Source organism: Sceloporus occidentalis, unplaced genomic scaffold, assembly GCF_023333645.1.
Source record: "Sceloporus occidentalis isolate IW3139 unplaced genomic scaffold, rSceOcc1.0.p SCAF_2, whole genome shotgun sequence".
NCBI lineage: Eukaryota > Metazoa > Chordata > Lepidosauria > Squamata > Phrynosomatidae > Sceloporus > Sceloporus occidentalis.
In genome coordinates this window covers 252,694,279-252,711,177 of record NW_028316982.1, presented here as the reverse complement: position 1 = coordinate 252,711,177, position 16,899 = coordinate 252,694,279, and positions in this window count along the sequence as shown.

Sequence of the window (16,899 nt, the reverse complement as noted above, 5' to 3'; positions counted from 1 at the left end):
TAAATAAATAAATAAATAAATGCTTTTAGTTCTATAGGTTGTTTAATTATATATATTTTTTGTTTTTGTATAATGGAAATTTTAAAGCTATATATCATTTAACCTTTGCAAATTGCCTTGCATCCCAAACTGAGAGAGAGAGAGAGATGTTCAGTCAGAAATATGCAATGAGCATGGAGTGGCATGGTCATTTTTGGTTTTTGAGTTTTCCAGGACTCCCCCAATGCCTCCTGATAAAGAGCAGATTTAAAGGAACAGTCTTGCTCCTAGATGCTATTACATGTGGTTTTGCAGTCAAGTGGGATGAAGGGCTCCTCAGCCTCCTAAATCCCATCCCTCCCACATGTGAAACCAAAAGTGAACTATCACCAACTTTTCATTTTGATTTTAAGTTATGATAAAAACATTTAGGGTCTGTTTTGTGGGTGGCATAACATTGACTCTAGGACTCTCTGAAGTAACTGAGAGGTAAATCTGCTTTGGGTTGTTCTCTGAACTTTGAAAAAGTTATTCAAGTTGCTGAACCTTCAGTAAAAACATATCAAGAGCCCAGATGGATTACACTGAAGATCTATTTATATCATCATCACATATTCCACAGTGGCCAATGAGATGCTGCCAGGAATCATGTGATAGCCACCAAACCCCCAATGCCATTCTGGGCTGCATCAACTGGTGGGAATAGTGTTTTGTATTTTGAATGTATTGGTTTATGGTCTACTTTTTAAAGCAGCAGAAAACAAGTTTGCTCCATTTTCTGCATGACATCCCTTCAGATATTTAAAGGAAACTATCACATCACTTCTCAATCTTAACTTCTCCAAGCTCAATATACTCAGCTGCCTAAATCATTCCTCATAGGTGTCATTTCCAGACCTTTGGCTATCTTGATCACCTTTCTGTGGACACATCTCAGTTTGTCATTATTGTTTTTCAACTGTGGTCCCTAAAACTGGACCCATATTCTAGATGAGAACTAGAATGTGTAGAACTAGAAAGCAGAACATGACCCAATGAATTCAAAATACAATAGAAGGCAAAGTAGGCTGGTTGATGAGGGTCCTGTGTCAAGGTTTACAAGATGTAATTCTATTCATTTCTTTTTTACGATTATATCAAATCTCCCTTTCCCCCATTCCTTTTTGGAATCCTTTGTTTTAAGTGTCCAATTCTTCATCACAATTATTCTTGACATATTCTTCATAAGATGTCCCCCCTTCTTACTTGAGTAACATTAAACTGTTAATAGATGTAAGCATCATTAGCAAAACTAAATGAAAAAATGCTGTGGTTGGGGAAGAATGAATCATTGACTCATCAATATCTCAGTGATGGGTGGACATGACTGCATGTGGTCTGTTTTTTCCATGAATAGTTTGGCGAGGCAGTAAGCAATTGAGGTGATGTGGTAATACTAAAATCATGAAACAAGGGAACAAAACAGCCAAGATCCTTGAGTTGGAATGAGGCATGTGACATAAGGAATGTGATACATCCAAAAGTACATTTAAGAGGACCATCTCCCATCCCTACTGAATCTCTGCTGAGCTTAAGAAAGTTACTTTTGGAGTGCTAGCTTCCAGAATTCCTGAGCCATTGGGTAGACTCTGGAGTGATCGTCCAAAAAAGGAACTTCCTCAAGCTCTAGTATGCTTCTTCCTCACTCTGTGGCAGCTGATGGCTCCCATGACAGGAAGGCAATTAATCTATTCCGGGGTTCTGTCCAAGCTTTAAATTAACTATTGAGGATGCTTATCCTTTCTTTAGACAATCCTTTCTCCAAAATATGTTCAACAACTTGGATATCAGCATTAAAATATGGACTAGACTCCTTTGAATAGAGTCACTGCCCCACTGATATGGAAGCCACCAGCTGCTATTATGCTCATTGTTTTACTATCCACATATATCTGACCCTAAACACATAGTTTTTCCTCTAAGGGAGGAAAAACTATATATTTAGTATAGGCTAAGATCCTACATTGAGGAGATGGAGCATAACTTTATAAACATGGAGTCATGTCAGAGTTGTACAATGTTGGCTTATTAGTAAATTGAAATGTTCCACAACTAAACACACAACCAAATACTCAGGCACAATGCATAAAGTGCATCCTATGCAATATGCATGAGCATCTGTACAACATATGCATAGAAATGTGTAGAAATATGCACAATGGCTCCACATGTACACTGTGCCGCAGCACCCTTGAACTGAACACATCCATTGTGCATCAAACAAAAAATATTCAGCTGCTTCTGTAGGGAACTTTTGTTGGTACAAGCCTTCACAATGATTCCAACTTATGCTGACCCTCTCATATGCTTTCTTGGCAAGATATATTCAGAGATTTGCCACTGTCTTTCCTAAGGCTGAGAGAACGTGGCTTGCCTAAGATCACACAGTGGATTTCCATGGTTGCAGAGTGAACCCCTGGTCTCCCTGATTTCTAGTGCAACACTCAAACCACTACAACATGTTGGCTTTTTCAGCAGAGGAGTACTGACACATGTGATCCGGTTTTTCATCCATTGCCCCTTTCTGGGGTCTCAATCCAGCTAAGAAGGAGGAGAAGGAGAAAGGGAGGAAAAAGGAAAGGAGGTTCTTATGCTTTTGTACTCCCTTACTCACCACAATGATAGTTGTCAATTTGTAAATAAACCAACTTAAGAGCAGAACTATGTGCTTCCTTCTCTACCTGTCCTCTTTTGGTCTCAGCACAAGAACTAACCCTCAGAAAGGGAGACCAGGAAAATACAGAGCTGACAGAAACATGGAGAAGCATGGATCATCAGCAAGAAGACTAAAGCAGCAAAGTCAGTTCAGTCCAAGTCACTGAGTCCCACATGGCCACTCCTCTGGGGTGTCACCCAGTGTGGTCCACACCACTGTCCCCTCCCTCCCCAGTGATGCTACTGGGCATAATAAAGAGCTGTATGAGGAGAATACAGTGGTGCCCCGGGTTACGAAATTAATTCGTTCCGGGGCGCCGTTCGTAACCCGAAAAGCCTTCGCAAGCCGAATCGCCATAGGCGCTAATGGGGAAAAGCCGCGATTCCGTGTGAAATCGCGCAGAAAAGCACCAAAAGTTTTTTCGTAACCCGAAAAAACTTTCGCAACCCGGAACAATAATTTCCTATGGGTTTTTTTCGTATCCTGAAAATTTCGTAACCTGGGTATTTCGTATCCCGAGGTACCACTGTAATGCATTTTATCTGCTGCATGCAAGATCTTGGCCACTGTTAGATATGACATGTTCTAAGCAGTGGTTTTTTGTTTGTTTGTTTGTTTGGTTGGTTGGTTGGTTTTTTTTTTTTTTTTTTTGTAATCATGCTATTGTTATTCTATCTATAGCAATGTTATTCAGGTAATTTGTCAATCTGTTTGGAATTATTCTTAGAGCACCTATCACTACTGGAACCACAGTTGCTTTCATTTCCCAGAAGTTCAATTTGTAGGTTAAGTGGAGAGAGCAACTTGCCCAAGGTCACGCAATATGTTTTGTGGCTGAGTAAAGAATTAAACCTCTATTTCTCAAATCCCAGTGTGACATTCTAACTACTGTGGCATGCTGACTGACAAAGAATAGATCCCAGATCCATCCTGGAGATGCTTCCAGTTCCACTCCAACTAGAAGAACCCTATTCAGAGTTGGACAGACCTCTCTATGGGTAAATACACAGGGAAGAGAAACAATCTCATCTGGTCGGTTAGCCTTAGGAACTGGTGTGTGCATGCATGCGTGTGCGCACGCACGCACGCATGCACACACACACACAGAGTCTACAAAGTTACTTGTGTCCCCCACATCCAGCCCCAAAGATAATTCCATCTGTTCACGATCCCCTGAAGCCTAATAGTTAGGTGTTTTCACAAAGGGTACCACTGTGTTTTGCTTAATTAATAAAACTGGAAGCAATTACTTCATTTGTAACAGTTCATGGAAATATCACTGGAAAAACAGCTACTATTTCTCTTTCCTCTGGAGAATTCACCCCACCCTTGCAGGGGATTAGTATGGCACCATGAAGAAAACATAGTGAGATCAGGCTCTAGGAGATTGCCAGTTATTCAGTGAATTTCACTCTCATTGCTGAACCCTGTATAGTAGTGTCACTACCAGATTTTTTGGCAAACCAGGAGAAGCCAAGCTATGGAAACAGAGGCATATATTTATTTCTTAGTTGTTGACAAGCATTTTTGCCCCCAGATTTTCATGTTTCAGAGTAGCACTTCTTCGTGGATTCTAATTTCTTCTACTTGAAAGAAGTATTATGGATAGATACACAACAGCTGTATGTTGTAAGGGATTTTGGGAATTGTTCAAAGGTGATAACAGTTTAAATAGATTGCTGCTGCCAGACCTTTTAGGAATTGCTATTGCTTTGGACTGATTCAAAGTGAATTTAAGAACACAACCAAAAAATATGATGAAATCTGTCTAAGGCACAAAGGGCTGGTCAAAATTCTCCACTCTTTGTTCAGGTAGAAAAATTTAGGGTACCATTTCACCATGGTTTTTTTAGACTGCTTTATTTTTTTATTGTTTACAAAAGGTAAAACACAATTACATCACCATTGTACTTTAAAAACACAAGCTAAAATACAGAGTTACAAAACTAAGGTCTGATTCAAAACACCAAACCAAAATCTCCTGTGGTGTTGTGGTGGAACATGACCATGAGAATTGGAGTTAACATATTCTTGACAAGAGGTAACCACTTTTCCTTGAACTGGGTGCAGTTCCTTGCCTCAGAGGTTCTCCTGGCATCATCTGCAAGCTTCTCCATTGACCATCCTTCCCAGAACTTCGTCCACCATTGATCCATGGACAGATGACCTGTTTTTCAGTTTCTGGCAATGATTAATCTAGCTATGGCAACTGAAAAAGATATAAATCTTTATGATGGAGAAATTTATCATCAAATTGAAATATTGTCAAGAGAAGCAACTTCAGGGTAGGTTGAACCTTTTCTTAAAGATGTCTGACATGAATTGAACAATCTGTGTCCAGAATTGTTGGACAATTGGGCACTCCAACCACATGTGTAGGTATGAGCCTCTTGCCCCACATCCCCTCCAGCATTTGTGCTAGCTGGACAGGAGTCAGGTACTATCTGTATACCACTTTCAATGTGTTTTCCCATAGGGCAGATGACTTAGACTTATAAGGAGGACATGACCATACTGTATATGATGCCATTCTGCATCTGAAATAACCAACTGTACATCCAACTCCCACCCTGTTTTATAGAAAGAACCCTTCCTATAGGAGTTTTCAATCATCCAGTTATACAATGCAGCTGAACCTCCCTTCACTGGTGGACCTGGGCCTGTACACATTTGTTCAAGTACGGCCAATAATCTAGGGGTTTCTCTTGACCATACTAATTGGGACACAAATGAGGTAAATTTGTTGAATTTGGAGCCAAGAGGGTCTAAGAAGTGACAACACATTTAAAATACAGTGTGCCCGCATTATACACTATATTATATGCGCTCAAGCCACAGGGAGCGCACAGGGCACAAGGGACGGCGCATCCCATTCAGATGACAAAACAAGAACCATGACCATGTAATAAGATGATCACTGCTACGGATTTGGAAAAAAAAATAGAAAAAAATTCATACTGATAAATATCAGAATGGACATCACCACACAAAGCTTTTTTAAGGAGAGAAAGATTTATAGAAAAAGGATGGCTGAAATATAAAGATATTTTGAAATGGGAAGATGATAAACCAACACTGAAAAATCAAGAAGGCTTAAAAGTAGAAGGGATAAACTGGCAGTGGTTTCCTTATCAACAACATATGGAAAGATTCGAAATGGATATTAAATGGAATTACAAAGAAAAAAACAGAATTAAAAGAAATAATAGTAGAAAATAAAAAAGGAACAATTTCTAAAGCTTATAAATTGTTTTTAAAACTAGAGTTAGAATCAGAAATGATAAAACCTTGTATGATCCCGTGGGTACAAAATATAGAACATAATATTCTATTGGAAAAATGGAAGAAAGCATGGGAGTGTGATTTGAAATTTACTTTGTGTTTGGATATAAAACGTAAACTTTATAAAAACGATGCTGAGATAGTATATGATACCATCTAAAGGTAAAGGTAAAGGTAGTCCCTTGACATGAATGTCTAGTTGTAACCGACTGTAGGGGACGGTGCTCATCTCTGCTTCTAAGCTGAAGAGCTCATGTTATGACTGCACAGAATGCTATTACCTTCCCACTTAAGTGGTACCTATCTATCTACTTGCATTTGTACGCTTTCAAACTGCTAGGTAGGCAGAAGCTGGGACTAGTGACAGGAGCTCACCCCATCATGCAGTACTTGGGTCTCAAACAGCTAACCTTCTGATCTTCCGATCATCAGAATTGGTGTCTTAACCACTAAGCCACCGCATCCCTAGACTAGCAAACATTTACAGAAATGGTGAAGGAAACTGCTGGAAATGTCAAGGACAAAGAGGTTCATTTTTTTCACATGTGGTGGACATGTCCAAAAACAAAAAGATATTGGCAAGAAACCCATAAAATAATTCAAGATATATATCATATAGAAATTAGACTAAATCCAGGAATATGTTTATTAAATATGATACAAGATGAAGAGGAGAGAAAACATTTAAAAAGTGATATTGTATCTGATGACAACAACAAGAATGGTTTTTGCAAAGCAAAACCAAAGACTCCTACAATAGATGCCTGGCTCCTAAAAGCATGAGATATAATTGAAATAGACAAGTTAATGATGCTATTGCAAGATAAGACAACTAAAGAAGGAGAGGAAATGTGGGATCCATTATTAAGATACTGTAAAAAGAGATGGTCTCAATCTGATTAGAAAATAAGGTAACATATATAATTTAGAATAAAAGCTATAAAGAGTTTCTTAGAAAGGGGGAAAATAGAAAATAAAACTGTACATAGACCACAAATAAATGAATACATAGAATAGAGAGGTGGGGTAAGGAAAGAAAAAGAGAAAGAAGAATATAAGAAAGAAAGAAATCCAACTAGGTGATTTGAAGAAGAAAGGAGGTGAAGGTAGGGAGGGAATGGCAAAAAGAATAGTGGAAAGAATAATGTGAATATGAATGTATTTTATATAAATATGCTAATAAAGAATATTTAAAAACTAAATAAATCTGAGAGTGCAGTTGCTGTCTCTGAGGCAGTTGCTCATCCATTTGCTCATCATTCCTTATTGTTTCCTTGAGGAGTCTGATAAGGTACTCAGAGATCAAGGGGCCACACATTACTGGACTTTGGATAGAAACACAGGGAATATGACATGATATATGAGAACTGGGAAGATGAAATCCTGAGAGTTAAACCTTTGCTTATTTCACTGTCACATGTGAGAACGAAAAAAAATTCAAAAATATCAAAATATTTTGCAAACTTTGGTGAGAATACAATAATTTTTGCAAAATTTTCAATGCTTTTTTGCATTTGGGATTTCCCACCAAACATCCATAAATGTTTTCCATTTCCTTGAATTAAAATGTTTTTGCAAAAAATATAAAGACATTTGTGCTCAGAATTCATGCCATTCCTGGGGGATAATGGTCTGCTGATGAAAAGTTGAGTCCAAATACTGTTTTGAGCCCCAAACAGAGGAGACCCATTGAATCAATTCTAGTCAACTATGTGTTGACTCACTGCTCAATAATTAATGTAATAGGTTTTCTCTGCTTTGGACTAACCAAAAGAATTAAGGTCTCTCTCTTTTTGCTCTCATGGAAAGGTCAAAAGGTTAGTTGTCATTTATATCTTTTATGTGGCATGTCATATCTTTTCCTGAAGGTGGCAGAATCTTTGACTATATCACTAATTAGCCCATGGAGAAAGAATATGAAGTCTGGCCAGAATGGTTGTTGGATTTGTGAACAGAATATGTTTATTTATTTCTGTCTGCAAATGGCCCTTTCTTTAACTTTTATTGTAAAATGTTATACACAAAATCATGGATTCCATAGATGTTATATTTAATATAGATCTTATATTAAACAGACCAGTTTATCAGTTCCTTTTGTACAAATTCCTTTCTCATCCAAGGAAATTATTATCCCATTTTATTTGAACATATTTGCTCTGTACATTTCCCTCTACCTTGAATATGTTGAATTCCATGATCTCCATCAGATCACAACCATTGATGTTTTAGTAGAGCTACTGTGACTCATTCATCACTTGATAGCCAACATTCTGGTACTGCCATGATAAACCTTGAAAACTATGCCATTTTTGAAGGCAGCTTGTAGTTCAGGACTTATTCTGAGCAAAACTCACACATGTATTTTGTGTGTATGTGTGCATGCGTGCGCACGTGCATTTAAAAAGCATTGTATGCATAGGAAACATCAGAAAAATACTTTCTGAAGTGAAAATGCTGTTTTCTGTGCAGAAAAATGCTGAAGCTGCAGACATACTCTGCACAAAATTCAGAAATGGATTGTGGCTTTATAGAAATGAAATTTTTGTACAGGAAATGCAATCTTCTGTGTAGAAAATACTGTTTTCTGTGTAAAAACAGGTGCAAATTTTGGGCAGAATATGTTCTAAAGATTCTCATCACTTCAAGATTCCCTTAATTAAAGTTTCCCAGAACTCAAGAAACATGATTTTAAAAACAACAACAAAAAAACCAAAAAACAAAACACAAATAGTTTCTGAATATTTTCTTCAAAAATCCTTCCATCCCTACTGATTTGCTATTGAGATTGTATTCAAAATTTTATGAGTTTGGTTGAACCTGGTAAAGAGCTGGCATTTCAGGAACCAGGGTCACCTCAGAGACCAGAGTCATCATTATGAGGCAGTACAATAAGACTCTGTGGAGGACAATTCTCCATAGTCGTTCTTTTAGTCCAGGTGATCTTTCAAATTAAATGATCTGTTTTCAGTAGCACTTGGAGTGGACTAAAGTAAACCACTGCTGACAAATGGATATTCTCTTTGAAGGTGGCAACAAAGCATTCATCTAAGAAATTGTTCAGATGAGCACTAGAAATAGGATTCAGCATAGGAAGATGGAGACATGACACCAATGGATTGCAATGGTGTTGGATTAGTAAGTCAGAATGACTGCATCAGTTGATTAAATTGAGTAATAAACACAAGGGAGTCCATCACTGGTGGCAGCAAGGCAAGTCTTCTCACTGCACTTAATAACAAATATTGCAGCTTTTCATTTATACACTGTTTGAAATCTCTGGCTTGCTTTTATTTATCCAGAGATGGATTACCTTCAGTATAAAAAGTTCTACAAAATATTAAGCAATAAGTCAGAACTATAACCCTGATTTTTACAAATATTTTACTTACCATTCAGCAAAGTAAACTGGGTGCTCTCCTGCGTGCTCTGTTTTAACAATATATAGTTTGTTCTGTTAGGCTTATCTGTTAGGCTGTCTGGAAGATCTTTCACATCAACAAGTGTGATCTGATTGCTATCCATTTGATCTGCTATAACTGATCCTAAAGAATACCCCCACTTCCGACTCAATAGTATGGGAACAGACGACGATTGAATACTTTAATGATTGGCAGCAGTATTTCTGACCGTTTTATTGTTTGTAATTTTAGATATCATTATATTTGCATTTTGTATTGTTGAATTTTTTGGTGTAATCCTGCCTCGATCCGCAGGGAGAGGTGGGAAATATAAATAAAATTTATCATTATTATTATTACTATTATTTCAAAAATATTTCAATAGACAAGATAATAGTGCCATTATTACATACTATAAGGATATAAGTATTTGCTTAGCTCAGTCTTGCATGGGAGACTGCAAAATGTTAAAGTTTTCTCAGTTTTGGATAACAAGTGAGCCAGAATAGTGTAGTGATTTCAGTGATGGACTATGGCTCTGCAGACCAAGTTTAGAATCTCAGCTCAGTCATGGAAAATCTTTGGGTGACTTTGGAAAAGTCACATTCACTCAGCCTCAGAGGAAGGCAAAGTCAAACTCCCTCTGAACAAATCTTGCCAACAAAACTCCATGATAGGTTTGCCTTAGGGTCTCCATAAGTTGTAAATGACATGAAAGCACCCAAAAGCAAATATGAGACCTTTTACATATTTTTGTCAAAAACTTGTGTACATTTCAGGACTTTCTCATGAAAAATTGGTGGGGATTTAAACTCTGACTTGCCCAAGGTCACCCATGGGTTTCATGGCCAAGCTAGGAATCAAACTCTGGTCTCCAGAGTAATAGTCTAACACTCAAACCACTATGCCATGCTGGCTTATGTTTTTAAGATACTTTGTTCTAAATAATGCGGGACCAGGATTTCTGAAGGATGATCTTATTCCTTTCCCCAAGAAATTCATTTGCATTTTCTCAACTGCATAAAAGTGGTTGGGCATAAAACATGGCATTATTTCAGGCTTGGTGACACAGTTCTGTAATGCCTTTCTGAAATTGGTCTGCTAGGTACAATCATAGAATCAAAGAATCATAGAATCATAGAGTTGGAAGAGACCACAAGGACCATCCAGTCCAACCCCATGTCATGCAGGAAATCACAATCAAAGCATACCTGACAGATGGCCATCTAACCTCTGTTTAAAGACCTCCAAGGAGGGAACTGAAAGGATGTTATTACATATTTACTGTACTGTTTTCTTTAATAGTTTTCTTCCTATTCTGATAAACCTGGTAAATCTTCTCTGAAAGTTTTGAAGATAACATACCCCCAAAGATACCTAGCATCTTACATAGTTTCTTTAAAGTTCAGAATAAAATCAGGATCAGATTTAAATTCCCAGTGACATAGGAACTACCAGCCATCACTGGTAACAAAACCCAACACACTATTCCTATTATACTATTATTCCACTTTTACAGCTACAACTGCCTCTTGTGGAAACCTGGGATTTACAGATTAGTTTCCATCTTTCTGATGATACATTCTGGTCTATTTATACAGAAACATCAACCTCAATGCTGAAGTCTCTGGACAAAGCCATGAACAAAGGCTTGGCTTTCTTTTAATGTGGAAAAAAGAAAGGGAAGGAAAGAAAAGACAGAAAAGGAAAGATGGACCTTGACACCTCAGAGAAATATTAAGTTATTTAAAAAAAACACATTAGGCTGGAAATTAATGAAATTATTCCATGGGACTCCCCTAAACTCTTCAGTGGTGTCATCCAGCTGGTTTGCACTGGTTCACCAGAACTGGTTGTTAAAGTTATTAAAATATTCTGGAGTCTGGGGAGGTTAAAAGAGGAATCCAGAGCAGTGAAGGAGGAAGAGACCAGAATGGACGAGAGTGATGGAGAGGTGAAAGGATTACAGGGAAAGAAGGTCTGGAGCTGCAGGGCAGGGACGTAGCCAAGGGGGGGGGGTTCTTGGGGTCCGGACCCCCCTTCCATTAGTGTGTGCTGCTGCGCCGCTGCACCCAAGCCCCATTATAATGGTGGCACTTAGTCTGGACCCCCCCCCTTCCTAAAATCCTAGCTACGTCCCTATGCAGGGGCTGAGAAAGCTGTTATTGACAACTATCCTCCTTGGTAGAAACAACATTCATTTTATTTATTTATTTCATTTTTATACTGCTTTTCTCCCAAAAAGGGACTCAAGGCAGCTCACAAGATTAATAAAAACTCTAAAAACAATTAAAATAATCTGGTTAAAACTGTATAAAATTAAGATTAAAAACATATACATTTAGGAGCCCTGGTAGCACAGTGGTTAAATGCCTATACTGCAGCGATTCACAGCCCCAAGGTTGTGATCCCAGGCAGGGCTCCAATGTCCACTCAGCCTTGCATCCCTCTGTAGGTTACTAAAATGAGTACCCAGCTTGTTGGGGGCAATTGGCTTAAACATAGTAAACTGCTTAGGGAGTGTTTAAGTGCACTGATAAGCAGTATAGAAATGTACTTGCTATTGCTATTGCTATAGCTATACAAAAGTTAAAAAACATAACCTAAAACACATACATCCATTTATGCCTCTGTCCATTCTGTCTGATAGCTTTAGACCTTGCTCTGTTTACTGACTAGGCTCTTGGAGTTCTCTTTGGACTGTTGCCTGGATTTAATAATAATAATAATAATAATAATAATAATAAATTGTATTTGTATACCACTTTCCCATAGATCAAAGCGGTTTACAGATCATATACAAACCATTAAAAACATCTCATAAAAATAGATAAAATCCACTAATACAAATTATACAAAATCTGAACACATCATTCAACAGGGTAAGGCAGAGAATCGATGGGAATGGGAATACACAGCTTCATTTTACAGGGGGGAAGGCTTGACAGAAAAGGAAGATTTTGAGCCTCTTTTTAAATGTTACCAGGGAGGTCACAAGACGGAGCTCACGGAGCTCCTCGGAGAGACCATTCCAAATTTGTGGGGCCACCACTGAATAGGCCATCCGGGATGTAGAAACATGTTTGGAAGATGGAATTTCCAACAAGTTCTTCCCCGACGTCCTGAGTGTGCGGGCCGGATTATATGGGGAGATGCGGTCCCTCAAGTAACTCGGGCCCAAGCCATATAGGGCTTTATAGGTAATAACCAACACCTTGTATTGCGCTCAGAAGCAAATAGGCAGCCAGTGCAGATCTTTCAGAATAGGTGTTATATGGTCAAGCCTGGATGCACTGGTGACCAATCTGGCTGCCATGTTTTGTACTAGCTGAAGCTTCCGGGCTTGGTACAAGAGTAGCCCCATGTAGAGCACATTACAGAAATCTAGACGAGAGGTCACCAGAGCGTGTACCACAGTTTCAAGGGTCCTTTGGCCCAGGTAGGGTCGCAGTTGGTGTATCAACCAAAGATGATAGCAAGCACTTCTGACCGTCCCATCTACTTGAGATGTCAACTGCAGAGACGAGACCAGAAATACTCCTAAACTGCGAACTTCGTCCTTCAGGGGAAGTGTGACCCCATTCGGGACAGGTGGATAAACTTCCTTCCCCGGGCCTGGGGAACCTATCACAAGCACTTCCGTTTTCTCTGGATTCAGACTGAGTTTGTTTTCCCTCATCCAGCTCATTACCGACTCCAGGCAGACGTTCAAAGGAGAGATTCCATCCTTAGTCACTGCATCAATTGGAGAGACAGAGAAGCATATTTGGGTGTCATCAGCATACTGATAACACCACGCCCCGTGTCTCCGGATTATCTCTCCCAGCAGTTTCATGTAAATGTTAAACAAAGTGGGGGACAAAATAGCTCCCTGAGAGACCCCAGATGTTAGTTCCCTCTTAGAGGAGCAAGTGTCCCCCAACTGCACCATCTGGAATCTGCCCGAGAGGTAGGATTGGAACCACTGGAGCGCAGTGCCCCCGATACCTAACTCCCTCAGGTGTTCCAGAAGGATACCATGGTCAATGGTATCGAAAGCCACTGAGATGTCCAAAAGCACCAACAAAGTCACACTTCCCCTGTCAATGCACAGATGGAGATTATCGACTAAGGCGACCATGGCAGTCACCTTAGTCGATGATCTCCGTCTGGGCATCGACAGTCGATTTATTGCTGGACTGTGTATGACTTGGATTGAACTGCCTTGATTATTTCAGTTTTCTTGCTAGTGAGCCACGCTCGTCCAGGTGTTTTTTGGGGCTCTGTATCTTCTTGCATTCCCTTGCTGAGGGTCTGGTTATGTGCTGAGGCCAAAACAGTACAATTATTTTGAATGACAGCACTGCTTCTCCATTTTCCATTTGTGTGAGGGGTAAAGATCTGCAAAGGTAGGAAGGAGAAATCTGCTACAGCTTTGCATCTTCTGGTGGGGTACCCAGAGAAGGATCTCTTCATTAACAAATATGGGCCTATGGAGACAATCAGTCCAGTACATAACTCACAATGAACCATACAGAGTTTGGAAAAGTTGGGGTGTCTGGTCTGTAATTCCCATTCCTGCCACCAGTGGTCATACTCGCTGAGGGACTCTGGAACTTGTAAACTCCAAAACTAATTTTTCTAAGTTCTTGGAAGTTAGTAACAGATGTCTGTCCTAAAATTTATCCTTGAATATTTTTATGTTTTTTCCCCAAGTCCAACTTTTATTTTAATGTAGAATAACATTCAGAGCATAGTGCCAGAACATTTCTAACAATGTTTAGTTGCTTGGAATCAAGCATCTGCTAAGGAGTCTTTTTTTAGTACAATACAGTTGGTACATCTCAGTATATTTTACTGGATTTCTCATTGAAGTTTGGAAATAATTGCCTGCAAAGCTCCACAGTTATGCTGTTATTGCTTTCTTCAAACAGAAGACCATCTGATCTGTCTTTTTAAAGATAAGAAAGAAAGAAAGAAAGAAAGAAAGAAAGAAGTTCCAATGATTAAAAGTTTGTTGCTTCAGTTCAACATTTCTTTAGTGAAATGAAAATATATCTAAAATGACATTTCAAATAGATGAAGAGATAACTGAAGAATAACTTCCATGACCTTGATGGATTTATCAACATAGGGCATTTTTCACACTTGCAAGTTTAGAGGTAATAACTCCCTGCATGAACTCATAAGACTGTCCTTGTCCAAGGAATTTATCACAGAATTATTATTCAAAATAAGTTGGCACTGGTGGCTCCCATTTAAGGGGTGCATTGAATCTGTGCAGGATTTAATTTCATACTTTAAATGGGCCGCCTAAGGCATTAAACATAGTTTGTAGATCAGGTTCAACACTTTGGATAGCTGTTTTCAAATGTGGACTAAAGCCCAGAGTGGATTCAATGTGCCTCTTTCACAGGGATCCTGATGAATGCTAGGATTTGGGCGATTCAGGTTCAAATCCCCATTTGTTACTTTTTCTTAGATTAACCGACATAAAAGAAAGGATCACATAAACTCTTTTGAATGTTGTGGAACAACAATAGATATAAATGTAACTATTGACAGTAAAAGGACATATTCTACAATCTATACATGGATACGTTGTTCTGATACCTGTGTGATTGGTACTTTATATATGATATTTCTACTCAGCTGAGTTTTGGTTAGGACTCTGTGGACAATCAGCTAGGGGAAATTCCCTCACCTCTCTACAGCTCTCTGTATTACTGTCAATAGTGTTCCAAAATGAACTGCAGCCATCTAGAGAAGATTTAGGTGGGGGGTAGGATTGAAAGAGTGGGGATAAATGGCAATAATACCTCCCTCCCAATACTTGCAGTGGAAATGCTGCAAAAGATCAGAGGCCTAACTGCATAGAGGATGGGACAAATTTGTTTTCTCTTTTCCCACAGGATAGGATCTGAACCAACAGTTCTAAATTAGAAGAAAGAAGATTTCTACTAAACGTTAGGAAGAACCTCTTGGCAGTAGAAGCTATTCAACAGTGGAACAACAGAGTTTATCAAACGGGAGGAATTTCTCTTAAATTCGAATGAAAAGAAAGTGGGGCCAGAATGTATTCACTTAAAGTCGCTAGTTTTGCACAATTACGTGAATACGCATTGCATTTGTACTGGCTCCCCATTGCCCGAAAATAGCATGCCATTGCCCAAATTTGTGTGTGGCAGTCTATCATGCGATAACGTGAAACCCCATGATTGCGTTCGGACTGACTTCCCATTGTCCGAATTTGTGTGTAGTGGGTTATCACGCAATAATGTTAAACCCTATGATTGCGTTCAGATTGCCATCAGATTATACTTCCAATTCCCCTTGTCTGATAAACTCCCTACAGGATACAGTGGCTTCTCCTTTGTTAGAACTTCTAAAGTGGAACATCTGCTTGTCAGGGATTCTCTAGCATCACCTTTTCTGTATAGGCAGGAAGTTCTTGTTGTTGTTACTGTTGTTGTTGTTATCCCACTTTTCTCCTCAAGGGGTTGGATTGGATACTATTTGAGTCCCATAGAACGCTAAGATTTTGCACCCTTTTGAAGATATTTTAACAGGAGAAAGGCAGAGAAAAGATGCAGCAAAGGACAGGAGTTCTGTACTTTCAATGTTATCCAGTTTTGGGCGATGCAGATTTTCTTATCTCTGAGAAGCAACTGTGTTTGGCTAAATTCCAATGTTATCTATTGAAAAGGGAAAAAAACACCCCACTTTCTGCTTCTTAGTGCGACAGAGAGGAGGTAATAGACAAACTGGCATGTGCGTTTTAAAAAATAAAATAAAATTGGATGCCACATTGGAGAGAAAGACTGGCTTATAAAGAAAAGACAGAGACAAGACCATTAATATATTGTGTAGAAACACAAAAAAATAATCCAGCTTCTCCAGTATCTGTATTCCTGAAGAACAGTCTTTAGGAATGAACTCCATTCAGATGCCAGAATCTTGTTCCTCTTTTTTTGACCTACATGGTTTGTTTAATAACTAATAACCTTTAACGTGATGAAAACACTGTTCCGTTTGGGCTAATAAAATTATTCATTTATAGATCCTCCTGTCTTTTCACTCCCTCTTTCTTTTCCAGAAACTTGCTACTGTGACTCATCCAACATGGCTCCTGTGACCTCCTCTTCATTGGCATTGCTTAGAAGAGCATGGACAATAGTGCCATCTGCTGAGTCCTATTCCAAAAAAACAAACTCAATTCATACCTTACCTCACATATATGTGCACAATGGGATCAATTTCCGTTATTCCCACTGGAGCAGTTGTTTCTCTCATTTTAAGCATAATTAGAGAAATATAAAACAAGAAATAATAATGAAACATGACAAGGTCACTGCAAGACTATTTTTGCCACCACCATATGGCAATGAAAGGAGATGTTTGTATCTCATCAGCCAAGAATTCCATCATTACAAGTGCTGTTATATGCCATAGCAAGCTCACAATCCCCATAAAATGATTTCTACTATTGTCAGCTGTAGTATAGGTCCTCCTTCACCTTTTGACTGGTGGTGGCAGGCAGGCTTTTGTGAATAAATCTACAGTTGA